This window comes from Sinocyclocheilus rhinocerous, unplaced genomic scaffold (assembly GCF_001515625.1).
Source record: "Sinocyclocheilus rhinocerous isolate Xijiao unplaced genomic scaffold, SAMN03320098_v1.1 scaffold594, whole genome shotgun sequence".
Taxonomy (NCBI): domain Eukaryota; kingdom Metazoa; phylum Chordata; class Actinopteri; order Cypriniformes; family Cyprinidae; genus Sinocyclocheilus; species Sinocyclocheilus rhinocerous.
Window position 1 is genome coordinate 342,278 of NW_015645059.1, and position 16,879 is coordinate 359,156.

Sequence of the window (16,879 nt, forward strand, 5' to 3'; positions counted from 1 at the left end):
TTTCATCACATAAAAGTCGACTTCAAAAAATCAGAAGTCGTTCAACCCCTAAAATATTGCTTCAAAATCAAATCAATTTGAGCACGATTTAAACCTGGATGATTGTAACCACTCTAAGTTCGTCCGCCTTGGGAAAGCTAGCGTGTCTGTGACATAGTGATAACACTCGTTGCCTTCTCTAGTGTAGCTCAACCAGGTCTCGTCCCATTCGTCGATATTTGTGATATCACAAATCCTGGAAAATATGCGTTGTAGTCCAAACGAGTCGTTCGTTGTAGTTTTTGAAAAGTGATTTCTGTTAAATAAAATATCTCCTTTTGAAGTGGACTTTGAACTTTGTAACTTTGCAGATCTTTTTTATGCTCAAATAGCAACATTACAGACTAACTAAAGTTGAAAAAGTGAAAAAGCATAATAGGACCCCTTTAAGGAAGGGCCATTTGTGATGGGATTTAGACCCTTTGAAAAGCCTCCAAAACCTTTGTCACTTTCAGTAAAGTCAGCTGAACAATACAAAAAAAGACATTAAAGACAGAATAAGTCAGAAGAATAAAACAAAACAACAACAAACCCAACCCAAACTAAAACAACATGGCCAAAACCAAACAAAAAAGAAACCAAACCAAACTTAAAACAGCAAAGCCAAAACATAGCAAAACAACAAAAAACAAAACAAACAAACAAAAACAACAAAAATCCAAAACAAAACTGTTTGATAACACAATTCAAATCAAACAATTTTGAGTTGCATGTCACTTTCAGAAAAGTCAGCTACTCAAAAATAAAACAAACAAACCAGACTAAAACAAAAAAACAAAAATCAAAATCAAAATCAAACAGTCACTTTGGAACGACTCTTTGAGTAGCCTCCATGCACAAATGCAACTGCATGTCACTTTAAGTAAAGTCAGTCAGCAATGAAAATCCCAAAACCCCAAACAAAACCAAAAATATATACAGCATATAAACAGTTGCCCAAAAGCCATCTGCCAAGAATGTGCAAGTGCAGCCTGATGCCTGCTAGACTATTTAAAATGATGAGTGGCCAGGAAATGTGTAATAATAAAATGACAGTTATCTTCCTTTGAGCTGAGAGCAACAAACAGCCCTCTTTACCACACTGGCTAAAACATAAGAGACTGGACTTCATTACAGAGAAGCCAAAGATACCACAGCTGTTAACCCTGAGCTCTACAAATCCAATGGATCTAAACCATTTGAAACAAAGTGAATCATAGTGGCTGATAAAATAAAAGACGACAGTCAAGAGAGGGAAAAAAAAGGGCCGTACCAATTAACTCTTTATTTCTGACGTCCAAGGCCATGTTTCTGAGCGCGGTAGCGACGGCACACACCACACGGTCGTTGTCTATCCTCAGCAGCTCCACGAGGATGGGCAGACCCTTCTCTTTCCTCACCGCCGCACGGATGTACACCGACCACTAGGGGAGACACACACACACAAATAAACAGGTGTAAGTCGCTAAATATGACAAATAACACCTTTTGGCCACTTTGCTATATATAATTCTACATATCAGCAGTTTTCAGGAGACCATGAAGTGTATCGTCATAGTTGGATATGCCATGTGGGCAAATGCCTGTAAAGTGTCTCATTTTGGATCAGCACTCCGCTGACAGTGTAATCACACTCCCCAGGTTACAGTGAAAGACTAATACTAGCTCAGAGCTTTAGCTCTCTGAGGTTCTCTATGTATGACCCCAGCTGTGGGATCAGCCTTTATCAGTGACGGAGTGTCAGCTCAGATTAGACTCTCTGTTACCCTGCACTTCTGCTGTAACGGGGGAGACCGCAGCATACGGCCCAGCAGGCATCCCCTCATATTTCTCATTTCTGATGACCTCTGTATGTGTGCATAAAAAAAGAGAGCATCAAAAACACAATGACAGAGAGGCTCTGTTCCAAAACCTTGTAAGCTGCCTACATAGTAAGCAGAGCATAGGCTCACTCCTGAATTAAAAGTTGTTTCAAATTCATATTTTTACAATTTACAATACCTGTTTTCTATTTTAATATATTTTCAAATGTAATTTATTCCTGTAATGGCAAAGCTACATTTTCAGCATCATTACTACAGTCTTCAGTGTCACATGACCCCTCAGAAATCATTCTGATATGCTGATTTGGTGCTTAAGAAACATTTCTTATTATCACAGTTGTGCTGCTAAATATTTTTGTTAAAACCATGATACATTCTTTCCCCAAGATTCTTTGTTGTAAAAAACAAAAGTTCAAAAGAACAGCATTTATTTGACAGAATTTGTTTGTAAATGACTTTACTGCCTATTTTGATGTTTTTTTTTTTGCATCCTTGCTGAATGAAAGTATTATTTTCTTACAAAATAAAGATTGAAAAGCACCGATTAAAAAACTTATATAAATAAAATAAATAAATAAATAAATAAAACTATTAGTAAAGCCTCTTTCACGGCATACATTGTTTTTCTTGAGTACGCACAAACCTAAAACGCTTTATGACCTGCATATATTCACCACTGACACATCAATACTGTAATCATGGTTTGATGTTGCATAATCACCAAACAGCAAAGTACAGTCTGATTTGAATGATTGCGTACCCCCTTTATCTGTTGCTACTTTGAGTGACGTGGATGCTCATTCATTTAGTGTAGTTCGAAAGAGGTTATTGCAAAGACAAACAATTTTGGATAATGAAAATATGCACCATGAATTGATTCAGTTGTGATAAACAATCACTAAACTTTTAGCTGCACTGCTCCAACACCATGAAGAACACTCTGCTTGTGTGATGAATTTATTTTTTTAAATTCTCATTTATGTGTTTTAGAAAATAGAATGGGGGCAATATCCTGGAAACACAAATATTTTTCTATTCCATACTTCTTTTTCATATTTATCCAGTACTGGAAATGACTAAATATCAAATTCCATACTGCATAGTAACCTATGCCTATGTAGAGTGTTTCAAATGAATCACTTGTGAGGTTCGTTTGCAGTTAGGATGCTGCCTAATATGGTGTCTAACAAGTGACCTCGACAAGTGACGAGCGACAGAGCATTTCGTCTGTCTCTTAGTTTCTATTTCTGTGGCGTTTTGCCATCCGTGGTGAAATCTCATTGGTACAAAATCCTGCTCCACACAGGTGTATATTAAAAATCAAATTGCCTGGAATTGTGTTAAATCAGGCAAAATACATCACAGAGGCACCTTACTAGGTTTAGGAACAGAAAAAATGGAACTTAAAATGAGTGTGTGGAAATGTAAATCTGTAATTTAGTGAAAATCAACATCAGTTCATTAAAACTTATGTTTGTATTATAAGTAATGCAATAAAATAAATATCCTTGAAATTGTAATTGAAAAGGAGTTTTTGACGAGAAAGCATTCTTCACGCTTGAGTGTTTTTTTGATCCGTCTTAAGTTAAGGGCTTTGTTTCCATTTCCTAGTACACACAGCGTGGGCAATTTTGGATAATGAAAATATGCACCATGAATTGATTCAGGTGTGATAAACAATCACTAAACTTTTAGCTGCACTGCTCCAACACCATGAAGAACACTCTGCTTGTGTGATGAATTTATTTTTTGAAATTCTCATTTATGTGTTTTAGAAAATAGAATGGGGGCAATATCCTGGAAACACAAATATTTTTCTATTCCATACTTCTTTTTCATATTTATCCAGTACTGGAAATGACTAAATATCAAATTCCATACTGCATAGTAACCTATGCCTATGTAGAGTGTTTCAAATGAATCACTTGTGAGGTTCGTTTGCAGTTAGGATGCTGCCTAATATGGTGTCTAACAAGTGACCTCGACAAGTGACGAGCGACAGAGCATTTCGTCTGTCTCTTAGTTTCTATTTCTGTGGCGTTTTGCCATCCGTGGTGAAATCTCATTGGTACAAAATCCTGCTCCACACAGGTGTATATTAAAAATCAAATTGCCTGGAATTGTGTTAAATCAGGCAAAATACATCACAGAGGCACCTTACTAGGTTTAGGAACAGAAAAAATGGAACTTAAAATGAGTGTGTGGAAATGTAAATCTGTAATTTAGTGAAAATCAACATCAGTTCATTAAAACTTATGTTTGTATTATAAGTAATGCAATAAAATAAATATCCTTGAAATTGTAATTGAAAAGGAGTTTTTGACGAGAAAGCATTCTTCACGCTTGAGTGTTTTTTTGATCCGTCTTAAGTTAAGGGCTTTGTTTCCATTTCCTAGTACACACAGCGTGGGATTTGATAATCCCACTGTCCGAGATGGACTTTGAAAACATAAACAGAGAGCTTAGATCACACATATTAGACGAGGGCTCAGTGTCAGCTCTTCTAGATGAACAAACAGAGCAGCCAATTATGGGAACTGGACAAAATAGGCAGACAGACCCAGTCTCTCGCTTTCTTTTACTTTCCCGTTTGTCTCTCCAACAAACTCAACCCAACAGCAGACACATATACAACCTGTTGCCCTGTAGGTGTGGAGAGGGGTTGCAGGGACGCCGCTTTCATTTAACTTCTTGAAGGGGGTCTAAACCTGTTATGAGACTTCAAAACCAATCCAATCCCGTTGCATCTGTCTCCATCTGAGAGTATTGATCTTGCAGAGCACATCGGGTGGATTAGAGCTCTTGAGCAACAGAGGTAAAAAAGCTTTTGTCGCTGAGAGATGGTGAAAAGGATGTGAGAACAAAGAGAAAAGCAGGGGCCAAAAGGGAGATTGGTACTGGTTTAAACATCTGATGAAAGCAAGTCTTTTCATGTCAAGAAAAATGCAATTTTACACTATTTCTTCTTGCACCGTTCAATAAATTTAGATCCTGACAACAGCGAATAAAACCTTCAGTGAAAACAAGTAAAGAAAACATATCAGGTACCAGAGTGTAATGCTAAGGTGTTCTGCGTGGTTTTTATCATGCTGCTATGCAGTTCTTTGTCCGATGCTAGGTGGACTAAGTCAAAAGAAAACTGTCCCGTCGGTGCCGATAACCCAGTGGACAAGTGCATTGACATAATGCCGTTGCGTTACGGGCGTCCTGAGTTTGAATCCCAGCTCAAGGACCTTTCCCGATCCCACCCCCCTCTCTTTCTCCCACTTCACTTCCTGTCTGCTCTCAACTGTCATATCGTAAAAAAGGCAAAACACCAAAAATAAATCTAAAATAAAAAAAGAGAACAGTCTTGGAAAATACTAGCAAAAAAGGTCAGATAAATTATGGCATCATTCAAATATGTCACATGCTGAATTGTCATACTTTAAAGGCATAAACATAAATAAATAAACAGATAAACATCGTAATGTTATTTTTTTATTATTCGAATATTAAATTATTTTTGTTTAAGGCCCTCAATGCTACATTGGCTTACACTTAGACAGCTACCAATGACTAAAAATAAAACTATGCAAAATTATTTAAAAAATACATGATTAACCATTTTAATAATTTTTAAATTCTTTAAATACTTCTAATGTTTTTAATGACACCTAACCCTACAGCAAGTAAACATTTGCCCTCAGACAGACACCAAAAGTTTAAATGAAATAAATAAATGAACAATCTATCTATCTATCTATCTATCTAAAAAATACAGAGAGATAGAGTCATAACAATTAAATCCACAAGGCAAAATCAACAATGAATGCTGACACATAATCATCAGCTGATCTACTTGTATTTTAAAGAATATTTGTTGCATCCCAAGCCATATCTCCATCACAGACAGATACATACACAAGGTGACTGACCGTAGGGCTTACCTTCCAGCTCCCAGCAGCCAGGTTCTGCAGTGCCCCGGCAGCCCCCTCCAGCGTGTCCGGGTTTGAGCACTCAGACAAGAGGGTGAGGTAGGGCTTTACTATCGAAGGATGCCACAGCATCTGAATGCCTTTGGGGGGTTCAGCAGTATCTGGCAGCGGTCCCACACCATCCCACTACAGAAACAAAGATGTGACATGAAAAACAAGTCAGTCAGACAGGAAAACACTCAAAATCCATCGCCATCAGCATCTAAATCCTTATGAAGCGGTATTCACACTGACATAAATCTGCAGTGACAAAGCAACTTGATTTATTTTCAATGAGCAACAGTGAGAAAAGTTTGACTTTATGAAAATGTGCAGCTATTCAAATGCCAATGTGATACGACGGAGAAGTTAATGTGATGTTACTCTTCAGTATGATTTATATATACACTAGCATTCAAAAGTTTTTAAAAATGTTTTTGAAAAAAAGTTTATTCACATTTATTTGTTAAAAAATACAGTAAAACAGTAATGTTTGGAAATATTATTCCATTTAAAATAACTGTTTTCGGTCACACTTTAGTTTGGGGAACAAATCTCACTATTTTCAGTAGCTATTATTACAGTCTTTAGAATCACATGATCCTTCAGAATTCTCAAGAAACATTTCTTTTTCAATGCTGTTTTACTGCTTGACATTTTTGGGAAAAATGTGTCTAAATGGTAATACTTGTTTGTGTGGAAATCACAATGCTTTTTTCAGGATTCACTGATCAATAGAAAGTTCAAAAGAAGAGCATTTATTTGAAATAGAAATATTTTGTAAAATATTAAATGTCTTTTACTGTCATTTATTAATTATTCTAATGCAGCTTTGCTGAAAAAAAAAAAAAATTCTTTACTTACTGATCCTAAGCTTTTGAACAGTAGTGTATGTCAGTATAATAAAAAAAGCTACAAGGAAAACTGCGTCAGAAATTATTCTAAGCAAGTCGTATTCATGAATTAATAATCATTTCTCTTCATCGTTATATACTATGCACTGCTGCAGTTTGAATATTATACAAACACTTTCTCCTCCAGAGTGTTCACTTTTAGTGTCAAGAAAAACTTTCATTTTTATTTATCTCTTTTTTTTGATCAGATTTTCTACAGCTATGACCACCAATAACATTAAGGTGTCCGCCTACTAGCAACCATCAGTACAGCGACCTGGCGAACTCCTGAGATAAAATCGCAGTCATTTTGAACGGGTCAAAAGGCAAATGTAACCCCCTGCACATACACACAAACACCACACGAGGAGATCTCTTGACAAATCGTGGCCTGAATAGACCCAAAACCGAGCAGGAATGACGAGCTGTAAGTCTGCATTTGAGGCGTGTGGGTGAGTCAGTTTGAAAAGTGCTGGTCTCACAGGCTGACCTACTTTTAGGCAGAGCAACTTGTGAAATACCTCAGCATCTTAAACTAGCTCTGGCACTCAGCTTCACTCTCCCTTCATTATTAATGAGTCTGTTTTCATCTCCACCCGTTCCTGCTCGGAGGAGCGGCTCTGTTGTTCAATCAACTGCTGGACGGTGGAGAAGCCCCGTGAGGCTGCTGCTCTTCCCATACGGTGAACGCTGAAGAAATGGTAAGAGGTTGAGAGGAGACTTGGTTTAATCTGTTGTTTCACTATATGCAAACAGTGAGGGCACACAATCGCTGTCAAAACTTTTCATAATTTATCAATGAAAAAGGTGCTTGCTAAGGATGGCATCAGGGTCAAAGACACGCTGCATACGTCCAAATCTTTCAACTGATTAAAAAATAATGACACCTCTTCTATGATGAACATGTTTTCAATTTCTGAAAAAAATTTATTAATACAGGTGATGTAAACTTGTGGTGTAACTATCCAGAGATTGTAAAAAAAAAAAGAAACAAAGTTTCATTAAAAGCCTAAAATCCTTGAAAAACTTTTATTATATATTTTTTAAAAACGCAAGCAATGAAGCAGTTTAAAATAGTTTTCAAATATTATTAATATTTGGAGAACTTTCGTCTGCCAAAGTGAGAGTTGTGCAACCAATATGCAGGTAGCTATTTTGTTGTCATTAGACAAGAAAAGTTACAGAAAATATGACAGGAATGACCCATGTTTTTATATTTAAAAAATTTATATTTATACATTTATATAATTTTATTATTTATATTTAACAATATATATTTTAATATATCAGGTGATGATTAACATTCATTTAAAATATCAAGACATTTTGTAAAAAAAAATGAAAATGTGTTAGATATTAGACAGACAGACACACAGATAGATGACAGATAGATAGACAGACAGATAGACAGATATACAGACAGATAGATTTTCAGAAAATGTGTCTTTTTGGGCATCTAAAATGAGTCAAATCTGCCTAAATGCTACTCTTACAGCTTTTCAAAACCAAAAACGAGAGTTACCCTCAATCTAAAAATGACTGTGATCCTAATGCTTCTTCTGAGTTATCAGAGCGTAAAACAGCATCTCAAATTGTCAAAAACTTTCTCTTCGCCCTTTTCCTGTCAGCAAGCTTTGAGCATAATGAGCGCTCCATGCTCCATTTCTCAGAGTAAACTCAAAGAAGGGTATCAGTGCTTGGTGGGCTGAAATTGCTCTGGTTTACATACTCTCCCCTCTCAGTCAATTAGCTACGCTAAACGCTACTGCCCTGCCCGACAGAGCAGCGGCGGCGGCACGCTCTGGTTTCCTGGGCTACCTCGCTGCCACTTAGTGATAAATGATTTAACGAAGTACATTAGCCTTCTGTTGCCCGGAGGCCCAGGTGTCCTCTTTCAAAGCGTCTCGGCTGAGGAGAAGGTCCGGCACATGATACGAGAGGGCACCTTAGGTAATGGGGAGAAATAGCCCTCTTTACAGTCCAACAGGCAGAGACAGATGACTCGGGTATCCTTGCATCTCCTTCCTTCTGTAATCTGATTGGAGGAGACACATCTGACTGAATCCTAAAACAGATCAGCAAACTCATGTACGGGTTTTGAGGTAATGAATGAAGGAAATACATCTTTGAATGTTCAAATGTAAAACATCCCCACGCAAAACATCCCCACGCTATGTTTAATACAACAGTCTATGCTGTCATAATCTCAACAGAGCAATAGCTTTGATGTATTATTAGACTCTGACTGCTTTTAAAGTTTTACCGCTTCTTGCTAGGCACGTAGCAAGTGGAGGTTGTTGTGACGGACATCTCTTTTGCAGCAAATGTGGGTTTTATTTTAGTTTAGGAGGATTATATTCAGCTATCGGTGGCTACAGTATATCACCAGCTATTAGCTTTATGGCTCCACTGGAACGGGACATATCCAGAGGGAGTTGTGTTACACAACTGCTCTCCCACCTTCACGCTCCCCCTCTTCGTCTGCACCGAGGATCCCGGCTGACTTTTCCTGCGTGAGATTAACAAAGAGTTTCCTCTGCTATGGAGGAGTCGCCTGTAAAAAGGCTGGGTTTCCCCCCCCCTCCTTTAGTCTGACGCCCGCAAACACAGATTTATCAGCCGTAGAGCGTGTCACAGGGGAAACTCACTGTCTGACGGTGCGGCTCTGTGTAGGTGGTGAACGTTACGTTTGCAGAGGAAGTAATTGATAAAAGGGCGGCCAGCCGTAGAGCGTGTCACAGGGGAAACTCACTGTCTGACGGTGCGGCTCTGTGTAGGCGGTGAACGTTACGTTTGCAGAGGAAGTAATTGATAAAAGGGCGGCGTATAAATCTGTTATTTGGGGAATGAACTGAAACATAAATTGGGATTATTTTGAGGCAACGAGGGGTGTAAAAGGAAGTTGAATATGCTGATTGTGTTATTAATATTTTGATATGAAATGCCTACTTTTTGCTGGGATCTCTTTCAAAAGCAGAGAAGCATTTTATTGTGAAATAAAGCCCTCTTTCTCTAGCCAGTCAACACAAAATGACGTTCACAACTTATTTTACTTCCATAATGTGACATAAGTGAAAATTAGGGCATATACATACATATAGACAGACAGACAGACAGATAGACAGACAGACAGACAGACAGACAGACAGACACACACACACACACACACACACAATAAATAAAAAAAGGTGAAAATACAGTAAGACTTGCATCAAGTATTAACAGAGGAAATAAGGGTAATAATGTACAACTTGATTTCCTGTTGACTTCAAATAGCCTCTTTCACTATATTCTGGACTGATTTCCAAAGTAAAGTGTGTTAGAGTCATTGTCAGCCGGTGAGGGCTATCAATGCCTGTAAATGATGCATCGGGTGGCCTACCTGGTCCTGGGACTTCTTCTTCTTTTTCTTCTTTCCCCAGCAGCCTGAGGTCTCTCCGTCCTTCCCGCTGGCATCGCTACACAGGAGGCCATCCAGCTCGTTCGTCCCCATCTGCTGTCCCTGAGACGTTTCAGCTGCAAGCCGATAGGAGAGGTTCCTCAAAATGCATACACAGTTTTCTATGGTCTGGCAGAGAATGAGAGAGACAGATATTGGGCAGGTATTAGTCTAGCACCACTGAGCTCTTGATAGAGCCCATCTGGCCAGAGGGGCCAAACTTCATCTATTCATGCTGCTTCTGAGACAAGAGGAAACACACAGAATAAAGCAGCCATTACAGAAGGCGTCTCAAACTACTGGCTTGCAAGATTTCATTTCATTTCAGTTCAAAATTAAATTCAACCTCGTAAGATTTAGTAGTTTATCCCGAAATTTGGCCTGCAAATCAGTTTCTCTAAAGGACTGTTGAAGTAAAAAACAAAGTCAAATAAAATAAAGTAAAATATAAAAAATAAAGTAAAATGTAAAAATGTATATTTGGAAAAAACGAAACAAAACCCCTTCTCTCTTTCATTTCATCTAACTTTCTCATTTCTTCTGTCTCCGTCTTTCTCTGAGTGTTGGCTGGGAGAGTGTAGGCTGCATTGGCACTAAGTATATGAAAGTACTTAATTATATGTCTGACACGGTCTCCCATTTAAATGTGATTAAAGGATATACTCGCAGATGGGGAAAAATGACCAGCCAAATCCATCGGCTCACACTCCATTTAACAGTGTATTACAAGGAGACACAGCAGAGCAGGCACAATGCTTGACAGCAGAAAATAGAAAATAAATGCTTGCAAAATGATGATGAAAAACTAGCATTTTTTCTCAATCTCCATGTTTTTCTTTTTTTCCCTATTATGGAACGAGGAGGACCATGCCCTGCACAAACAAAAATAATGACTGTAATCAGAGAAACACTCAGAGAATTACGCACTGGCATTTCAGATGTACAGAAACATATTGACTTACAAAAACCCAGACACGGCTGACCTTGCTTTCTCCATGGTTTTTGAGGAAAACAAAATAAGTTTTGTTGAAATTTTCCTGGAAATGTGCTACATAATGAATATCGCACCTGGTGAAATTTGGGGCAGCACCATCTCTCTTACTGGCAGCAGTTTACAAGGTCCCCATTTTAAATGTTGAAGTCAACAGGAGGGAGCTTGACCAACCGCAGGCTAACAGCACATTAAGATCATGGGCGGCGTGCTTTCAGCAATTATAGCTCTGCTGGGCCAACACCTGGCGAAAACAGCTCTTGGCAAATCACTACACATAAAGAAATTGGAGTGATTAGGATGATTGCCCTTTTTCGAAGCCAGTGTGATGGGTAAAATGGTCGCGGTTGCTTTTTTAAGTGTTTGTAATGTGTTAAAGCACACTGATGGATGAAAAAGTGTGCTTAGTGCTCTAACAGGAGTTAAATGGACATGTATAGGGAAGAAGAAAAGGTGTAACCATAAGGCTGGAGGTGCACTTACAGAATTAGTATTTTTACATTTAGACGAAATTCAAAAGGTCGCAGTAAAATGGGGACAAATGGCACAGTGGCGAAGCCCACTAGCTTATTGGTGTGCTTTTAACTCTCAAGTGCTTCAATAAGCCTGACGTTTTTTTGCTCTGACCTGTATTTTGAGAGCAATGAGAAGAGTCCGGATATCAGATTTTTAGCAACACATGCATAAAACCAAAGTATACATTCTTTGTTCTGCAGAACACAAAAGAAGATAGTTTAAATAATGACTCAATGGGGTCCAAAACAATACTGGACCCATTATACAACCAAATATATTGAAGAACATCTTACAGGTTTGGAACGACATGAGGATGAGTAAACTAATGACAGATGTTTTATTTTTGAGAGAACTATTCCTTTAATATAGCGCCCACCAATGTTCAAATCAAACCTATGCCATTGTTTTTAGCTTACCAGTTTTACATAGCAAAGTATACTTTGGTTTTACATGTTCTCTAAGGTAAAAGGTCAAATGAATTTTTCGGTCCCACTTTATTTTAAGTGGCCCTAACTACTATGTACTTACATTTAAATTAAGCATTTGGTACAACGCACTTTCTGTGAACATACATGTTTTTACATTGTACTTATATAGTCCCACTTTATTTTAAGTGGCCTTAACTACTATGTACTTACATTTAAATTAAGCATTTGGTACAACGCACTTTCTGTGAACATACATGTTTTTACATTGTACTTATATTTAAAAAAATACCTGCTTGTAATTACATCTGTAATTATTTTCTGTAATTACATTTATAATTACTCTGTTGACCTATCCCTTACACCTTAACTCACCCTTAAACCTACCCATACCACCAAACCGGTTCCTAACTTTACCCGTATCCCACCTCAATAGCAGCAAAAGTGTTACACAAAAAATAAATTGTACTTATTTTTTGATGTAAGTACATAGTAGTTAAGGCCACTTAATATAAAGTGGAATCAAAAACACAGATGCGGAAGACGCAGAAATGAGCGATCTCATATGTAAGCATATGCATATGGAAAATAACATGATCATCAACAATAAACAGAACATAAATGAAAACTGCCTAATGTTACCGAGTGAAATGTCGATCTAGGAAGTGGTAATGGACTGTGCAAGCTTTAGGGGTGCTGATAGAAGAGTATTCTTCAGATTCTTACTGAATATGATCCAGATGTAGTATTTGATAAAAATGCTCATAATTTAGCTTTTTTATGAAACTTGCATACATTCAAGTGTTGATAAAAAATAATGCTTGAAGCAAGAATACAACAGATTTTTTTGTTTAAAAGTAGAGGCTCTATTCTTTTGTTTTTTGATGCATTGCATGTTCAGATATTCATACAACAAAATATTCTGGGGGCCATGATATTTTAGTGAAAAGGATCAAAAATGCTGGTGGTGGCTGGCAACTTTTTTGAAAAACGCTGGTGGGGAAAGAGATAAAAGGATAGTTCACTCAAAAATGAAGCATCTTTCATCAGTTTACTCATGTCATTCCAAACCTGTATGACTTTTCTTCTGTGGAAACACAAAACAAGATATTTTGAAAAACGTTTCAACTCCATACAGTTAAAGTCAATGGGGTCCAACATTGTGTTGGACATTTAGATGTTTCTCAAAACATCTTCTTTTGTGTCCTGCAGAAGAAAGAAACTCATACAGGTTTGTAACGACATGACGGAGAGTGAAAATAATTTACTTTTTTTTTTTTTCCCCCTAACCATCGACATTCAGCCTATAAAGCCTGAAGAGATATTACAAGAAATTTAAGTACACTATTTTTTATTAGCCGTGCTGTGAGTTTGGAAACTGTGAAGAGAGGTGGTTGAGAGTGCACCGCGGGGGGGATTCAGACCACAGGAATTGTGGGAAAGTTGGAATGCTCGCAAGTCTGAAAATGACCAGAGGGAAAGAACTGTGCCACGCTCCAGCATCCACACGCTCTGCTCTTCAATTCTCATTAGGACGGATGCATCCCCTGCGCTCTGCTATTAGCACGCTGGGCCTGACGGAGAGCTGCCAGTTAAATCATGATTAAAGAACGCCATTTAGAAGAGCGAGCCTTCGCAACCTTCAGAGAGCAGCCAACCACAGAGCTATTTATTTGTTGCAGACACACACACACTCACAGACGTAAAAACTTTTACTACAGGTTGCCTTTAAGCTCTGGGAGAGATGGACGGATCCCAGGAGGAAAGCGTACCTTGCTATCAATCTCGCTGCTTCCGAGGGAAGTCTGGATGACGAAAAGCAGCGTGTCAGTCAGACCCTCGCATTCTCTCATCCGCCGCCGAGCCTCCTCTCCTGCCGAACTCACATTCCTGGGAGAGAGATGGGAGAGAGGGAAGCACAGGTCAGTGATGAGTGCATTAAATCAGGGAGATTCAATCACACGGGTGCAGATTCCCTCTGGGCATTCAACCCGCTTTACACCGTACCACTGTGACAAACAAAATGCAAATGTTTCACATTTCACGAGTCGCTCAAACAAATGTCTCCAAACCTCCCACCTCTGACATGTATTAATATATGAATCTATTAGTCTTCAGGGGGAGGAACACTGACACTGCTAGATATCTGATTGTTTATTTTAGACAATATAACAGTGGGAGAGAAAGAAATGGATATTGGAATCATTTCAATTGGATAATCCAATAAGGATACTGATTATTTTGTTTATTGAAAAAATCAATCAGGTGTACACTGCTGAATATGGACGAGGAACGAATGTAATAGGCTTATTATACAAACACAAACACTGTTCTAACCAGATACAACAGCTGCAAGTTCCCAGCAGTTTCTCTGTCCACGCTGAAAGTGAAAACACTGTACAATTGGACAGATCCCATCAGATTGGCTTATCAAAACATATTTGATGTTTAAAATGTGGTTGTGGGACCAATGAGAATTCACTGTGTGCAGCGACAGTATATCATTTGACAATTTTGGGAGGCAGTAGTAGACAATCATTTAATTAGTTAATAAGAAATTAATACTTTTATTTAATAATATTTATACTTAAATTACAAAAAGTGACAGGAAGGCCTTTAAAAAATTTTAAAACACAAAAAAAAAAAAAAAAAAAAAAAAAAAATTAAAATAAGTAAATAAGGATTAAAATATTATACAAACACAAACACTGTTCTAACCAGATACAACAGCTGCAAGTTCCCAGCAGTTTCTCTGTCCACGCTGAAAGTGAAAACACTGTACAATTGGACAGATCCCATCAGATTGGCTTATCAAAACATATTTGATGTTTAAAATGTGGTTGTGGGACCAATGAGAATTCACTGTGTGCAGCGACAGTATATCATTTGACAATTTTGGGAGGCAGTAGTAGACAATCATTTAATTAGTTAATAAGAAATTAATACTTTTATTTAATAATATTTATACTTAAATTAGAAAAAGTGACAGGAAGGCCTTTAAAAAATTTTAAAACACACACACAAAAAAAAAACCATATTAGAATGATTTCTGAAAGATCATGTGACACTGAAGCCTGGAGTAATGATGCTGAAAATCAGCTTTACCGTCACAGGAATAAATTACATTTGAAAATATATTCAGATAGAAAACAGTGATTTTAAATGGTAATAATATTTCACAATATTACTTTTTTTTTACTGTATTTTTGATCAAATAAATGCAGCCTTGGTGAGCATAAAAGACTACTACAACAAAATGTATGTTGCTTGTTGTGGTCACGGCTGTTTAGGACAAAAACATTTAAGATTTATTGCTTGTCGTGCCTGGTTAGGACTTGCTGTAATGCAGTCAATGTCTCTGTGCAAATGAGACAACAGCAGGCATTAAAACTCCATCCACATGTCTATTAGACACACAATAACAGTAAATCATAGTTCTATTAAAGGCTTTATTCCACATCATATCAATGTACTGAAAACGGTTTGATTCCAGCTAAAAACTCCCTTGTGTGTCGGACCGAAAGAATATGACACACGTGTGTCTCTATGCCACACCATATGAAACTGCCTTAGGGAAAACGGCCCACTCGTAATAAGAAAAATTCACTCACATCAACTGTAATGGGAAACAGGATACATTACACCATGCAAGATTTACATTTCTATATTCACCAGAACTGAATCAATTGCTATGTATCATTTATTAGAATTGCCTCGCCTCCTCCTCTATAATGCATGAATATACCTGAAAAGGCATTGGAAATACATAATTTAGCCTGCATATGGAGCGTTTGAATTACAAACTTATCTATTTAGTTCCTTTATGGCACTGCTTTATTATGTCATTAAATATTCAACAGGCTTGACAGCACCAGCTTTGGAATTTAAGACCTATAAGTGTTACATCCAATTTGTTGAGCAAGGTTTCATCAAAAAGTAATGTGAGGAGGCACGGTTTACAGAAACACTCATGTCACAACAGACATGTTTCATTTGAATGAAGAAATTACTATTTCATTACAACAGACACACTTGAGGAATGAGTCACGTGCCAAATCATTGGATGTTTATGAGGGTCAGGCATTGGAAACCTGAATGTGGTAGTATATCAAAAAATCTTTAATATGAATTATAGCTTAGGTAGACAAAGTCATAACTCTTAAAGGTACCTTGGCACTTCCTGTACCGGCCAAGGTCTATCTCTCTTTGATTGGGTGGCTTGGGGGATGTGAGCTTATTGATATCCATTCTGTATTTTTTTTGCTTGTGTATTGCATTCTAGGCAATTAATGGCAGTTATTAATGTGCTTGTGTGAGAACAAACACACTAATTAGTCATGTCGCCCTTTTCTTATGATCCATCGTAGATGGAGGGAAAAGCATGTGGTTGCTATTATGGAACAAATCAGGATGAGCGCAGAAGAAATGACATCCAGCAACTGGGGCATGAGGACGCTATCACTCCCACTGAAGAAACACACCAGAGACCAAACATATAACATCAAAAAATTGTGAATTTGATATAATCACAATAGGAAGTAATGTCACAATTTCAGATTTCCATGCAAGCTGTGTACAGTGTCAGACATGGAGATTATTGTCATCGGCTTCTTGTCAAACTTACAAAAATCAACCAATACCCCTATAAATGGATAATGGACAGTTTCTGTTTTCTATTTGAGATAATTTTGAGTAAAAATTATTTTGGTGTACAGTGGGTACGGAAAGTATTCAGACCCCCTTAAATTTTTCACTCTTTGTTATATTGCAGCCATTTGCTAAAATCATTTAAGTTAATTTTTTTTCCTCATTAATGTA

At 37.6% G+C, this 16,879-nt stretch overlaps 1 pseudogene; it reads right to left on the reverse strand.

Moving 5' to 3' along the window:
* LOC107705231 (catenin delta-2-like) overlaps positions 1-16,879 on the reverse strand; it is a 371,673-nt pseudogene that overhangs the window by 37,740 nt on the left and 317,054 nt on the right.